Genomic DNA, 5,482 nt, shown 5'->3' on the forward strand with positions numbered 1-5,482 from the left:
CATGTGTATTTTCCATTATTTTTTGACCACAAACTCCTGTCTTGAACATATGGGAGCCTAAGAGGCATGATAGAGCCCTGAGTTCTTGGGCTGGAAATGGGCATGAAGCTGTGGTAAATGGAGCCAAGAGGATAATTACCAGGGCAGTTTCCTATGGAGTTCCTGGGTCAATAGTGCCAAGACCAATAGTCTAGGGTCAGGATGCCAAATTCAGACAGGACAATGAGAAGAGGAAGCTCTAATTCAAAGCTGATCCATCTGACAGAGATGGCAATGCAAAGAGAGTTCAAACAGGGAGGAAGTCAGGCAAATCAAGAATGACCCCTGAGAAAAAAATATATGCAGCTACATTTTCCTTTTTAACATGGTTAAAAAGGGGCAAGTATATCCTAAAGTGATGATGCAGCTGGGAATTGGACACTTGTAAGATCATGGAGTTTTCTCTCATCCTGAGGTTGAATAAAAATTCACTTATATTTTCTTCTAGTTTCAGTATTTGAGATTTTACATGTATTTGTATTTTAAATCTCTTTAGTTAGACCACTACTTCTATCTATATGGGTGAGATTGGTTTGTATTGTTATAGCTTCTTCGGGTTTTATTAGTAGGATATGCATAGTATTCAAGAACATGAATTCTGGAGTCAGACTCCTTGAATCCAAATCTTGGCCCTAACACCTAATAAATAATTAGCAATTATTACTTAACCTCTTGATATCTCACTCTTTTATTTAATGAAAGTAAAATTATTACCTATTGTAGAGTTTTCACAAAGATTAAATGAGATAGTAATGTAAAGCTCTTAGCACAGTCCTGATAGAGACTAGGTTCTCAATAAGGTCTTATTTTTTATTAGTATTTGCAGCATCAGAAGAAGGAATTACAAATAAGGAAAGGAGGGAGGCTAGAATGACCCCTATGATGTAGAATTGGAATAAAAAGTATCTGGAGCAGGATGGCAGAATAGGAGTTTTCTACCATCATCCCGCGACAAGAACATCCATTTTGACAATCATGGACAGATGAAATCTCCTTTGTGGGAGTCTGGGAGTCCAGTTCCAGCACATAATTGGAGCAAAATGTCCGAGAATAGATGCAGTGTAGAGGGTTACAAGAACAGTTTCACTTTACTTGCATAAGTTCTGGGAATGTAATGTATATCATGGTGACTATAATTAATAATACTATATTGCGCATATTGTGTATTAAAATTTGCTAAGTGAGTGGATCTTAAGCATTATCACCACACATACAAAAAGAGATAATTGTGTGAGGTAATGTGTGTGTCAATTGACTTAATTGTGGTAATCATCTCACAATGTATACATATATCAAATGTGTTGTACAATTTAGATATAATTTATTTGTCAATTATGCCTCAATAAAACTGGAAAAGAGTAGCAGTATGAATTAATGGTTTTGGATAAAACCCTTTTCTATCCCTTCTCCTCTTCCTCCTCATTCTTGTTCCACAAACAAGCAATACAGATGTATTTTATTTTCCCTTTTTTTTACATGAAGGTAAATACTCTTTTGCATTTTGCTTTTTACACTTAAACTTTATCCTTAAATTAGTCCATACTGGTTCATAGTGATCTTCCTCATTCTTGATATGAGCTGTATGATATCAATGTTTGTTGCTGCATATTTAATTCTTCTTACAGATGTTATTTTTAAATTATATGTAATGTTTTACAAAACACTTTTATAGAAATATATACATATGTACATTCAAATTATATGTCCATATCAAAGTGTACAACTCAGTGAATTTTCACAAACTGAACACACAAGGGTAACCAGTAAGCAGGTCAAGAAAGAGAACCTTATTAGTACTTCAAAAGCCCCCCTTGTGCTTCTTCCTGCTACTGCTTACCCCTGTCCCACTCTCCATGGTAACTAACCACTATCTTACTTCTAAGAATAGAGATAGTCTCACCTATTTTTGTTCGTAATACCAATGAAATAATACTATATGCACTTATTTGTGTCTGGCTTCTTTGACTGAACATTATATTGTAGGAATCATCTATATTATTTGGTGTCAATCATTCATTCTTTTTGCTATATAGTTTTCTATTCATGTATCCATTATACTGTTGATGGGCATTTAGGTAGTTCTCAGTTTGTGGCTATTACAAACGGAGCCACCATGAACATTCCAGCACATGTCTTTGGTATACAGAAACATACGATTCTGTTGCATATATACTTAGAAGTGGAATTACTGTATTATGGAATATGCACACTGGGTTTTAGTGCATGCTGCCAAATAGTTTTCCCAAGTATCATTTTACACTCCCACCAGCAATATGAGAACTCTGTTTGCTCCACATTCTCACCAACACTTGGTAATTTTATTTTAGTTTTTTGGGTGGGTGTGTAGTGGTGTACTACTGTGATTTCAATTTACATTTCCCTGGTGGTTAATGAAGTAGAGTACCTTTTCATACGTTTATTGATCACTTGGATATGCTCTTTTTATAAAGTATCTGTTCAAGTCTTTAGCTCTTTTTCCTATTAGTTTGCATTTTCTTATTTTTTAAGGACTTTTTTTTTTGCTATTTTTAAAATATCACATATAAGTTTCATTCGTCACCATGGAAATTCTGAATTTTAAACAAATTCTTGGACTGGGGCCTCATATCCATCAGCTCATTCAACTTTAGCACCTATCCCATCCCAAGTACCGTTTCCAAACTGCTACCTTCGCCATGAAGCTCCATGAGTTTTCCCAGTTCAAATTTGGGCTTCTTCAGCATTTTGACTTTTCTGACGGAGACATCATGGAGTGAATAAATAGTTTGGCAAGGCTTTTCTATATCTTTTCCAATGCTATCTAGAATCAGTTTACTGCCCACTTCTTTCAAGTCATTTGTCTGCATTTTTGGGTCATGATTTCCATTATTCTTCCAGATTTGGTGGATCTGTTGATGTTGAGCATAAGAGAGGTCTTCCAAATCTGATTTTTGCATTTTTTTAGTAAAACTAACACAGAATAGATGAAGCAAATAACCATTGGGAGTCTTGACATGAACATGACTGTCAGTCATGGTCTGCCATCTTTGGGCTATGGAGCACATTTTGTCATGGGTAAGATCCATGCCATGGAAATTACTTGGGAAATTTTTGCCTTGAACATCCTCAGTAATTAGCTTGAATTCTCTAAATACAACTTTATCATTCTGCAGCAAACTGGGCTCACTTTAAAAACACTACCCTTGAGACCATCGGATGCAATTGGAGTTCCTTGAGTTCTCATGACTAGTGTTTTCCCAATATTTCTTATATTGTACATAGCTGGTGCCTTCACATCATGCCAATCTTTCTTAGAAAATGGGTCAACCACTTTCTTCTTGGCTCCCTTTTTTGCCATCTTTCATAAAGCGTGCTTGTTCTTGCTGACCGTCATAGTGCCACTCAGAGAACCAAAATGTTGAAGGACTTTTTAAAAATAAACATTCTGGTTACAAGTTGTTTCTTGATGTCTTAAGATGTCTTAGATTGAATTCCCTGGAAACAGATCATGAGATGAGGATTCTAGTGCAAGTGGTTTATTAAGAAAGTGCTCCCTGGAGAAAATAATGTGGAGTATGAAGAGCAGGATAATGAAAGGGAAGAACCCAAGCAGAGGTGTGGCTTCAGGCAAAGTACCTGTGAAGATAGCTTCAGCCTGATCACACAGAGGAACTCTGAGATGTTAGTTATGCCTCAGAGTTAGTCCCAGATTGAAAGAAGGGAGCTGGGCTTTCCTACTCTTAGTATGTAATTGTAATACATGCTACAGCATGGGTGAACTTTGAGACATTATGCAAAATAAAATGAGCCATCGACAAAAGGACAAATATCGTGTGATTCCATTTATATAGTCAAACTTCATAGAGACAGAAAGTAGAATGTGGTTACTGGTGGCTGGGGGAAGGAAGAAATAGTGAGTTACTATGTACTTGATACAGTTTCAGTTTGAGATGATGAAAAAATTCTAGAGATGGATAATGGTGATGGTCGTACAACAATGTGAATGTACTTAACACCACTAAACCATAAATCTAAAAATGGTTAAAATGGTAAATTATATATTATTTATATTTTACCACAATAAATAAATAAAAAACAACATTAAAAGAATTATATACCATGATCAAGTGGGATTTATCCCCGGGATGCCAGGAAGGTTTAACATATTTAAATCAATAAATGTGACTCACTACATTAACAGAATGAAAGATGAAAAATCATGTGATCATCTCAATAGATTTGGAAAAAGCATTTCATATAATTCAACATCCTTTCATGGATGTTGAACAAAACAAAATGAAACAAAAACAAAAAAAACTCTCCATGGATTGGGTATAGGAGAAACATACCTTAACATAATAAAGGCCATATATGACAAGTCCACAGCTAACACCATAGTCAGTGGTATTTCTAAGATCAGAAACAAGACAAGGGTGGGGGGGGTGGTGCTCTCATCATTCTTTTTGAACATAGTACTGGAAGTCTTAACCAAATCAGAAATGAAGAGGTAAAACTTTCTCTGTTTGCAGAGGACATGATTTAATATATAGAAAACCCTACAGACTCTACCAAAAACCTCTTAGAACTAATAAGTGAATTCAGTAAAATTGTAGGATATGAAATCAACATATAAAAATCAGTTACATTTTTGTACACTAACAACAGCAATCTGAAACAGAAGTTAAGAAAACAATCCCATTACAATAACATCGAAAACAATAAAATACTTAGGAATAAATTTAACCAAGGTGGTGAAAGATCTGTACACTGAAAACTCTAAGACATTAATGAAAGAAATTGAAGAAGACAGAAATAAAAGAGAAGACATCCTGTGCTCACAGAGTAGAAAAATTAATATTGTTAAAATGTCCATACCATCTAAAGTGACCTACAGATTCAATGCAATCCCTATAAAAATTCTATTGGCATGAATCATAGAAATAGAAAACAATAATCCTAAAATTTGTGTGGTACCACAAAAGACCCCAAATAGCCTAAGCAATTCTAAGAAAAAAGAGCAAAGCTGGAGGCATTACAACACCTAATTTCAAACTTTTTACAAAGCTATGGTAATCAAAACAGTATGGTCCTGGCATAAAAACAGATACATAGACCAATGGAATAGAATGGAGAGCCCAGAAATAAGTATACAGTCAACTAATAATTGACAAATGAGCCAAGAATACTCAATGGGGGAAAGAATAGTCTCTTTAATAAATGGTGTTGGGAAAACTGGATATTCACATAAAAAGAATGATACTGGGTCTTTATTTTATACCACTCAATGAAAATTAACTTGAAATGGATTAAGGACTTAAATGTAGGACCTGAAACTGTAACACTACAAGAAGAAAACATAGGGGGAAAGCTCCTTGATATTGGTCTTGACAATTATTTTTGGACACTAAAAGTACAAGCAACAAAAGCAAAAAATAAATAAGTGGGACTATATCAAATTAAAAAG

The 5,482-nt window shown here is 34.8% G+C and overlaps 1 pseudogene; it reads right to left on the bottom strand.

Annotated features, from left to right (window-relative positions):
* Positions 1-2,496: 2,496 nt before the first annotated feature.
* Positions 2,497-3,412, bottom strand: LOC120621635 (40S ribosomal protein S3a-like; annotated as a pseudogene).
* Between the last annotated feature and the right edge of the window lie 2,070 nt (positions 3,413-5,482).

Source organism: Pteropus medius, unplaced genomic scaffold (genome assembly GCF_902729225.1).
Source record: "Pteropus medius unplaced genomic scaffold, Ma_sr-lr_union100, whole genome shotgun sequence".
Taxonomy (NCBI): Eukaryota; Metazoa; Chordata; class Mammalia; order Chiroptera; family Pteropodidae; genus Pteropus; species Pteropus medius.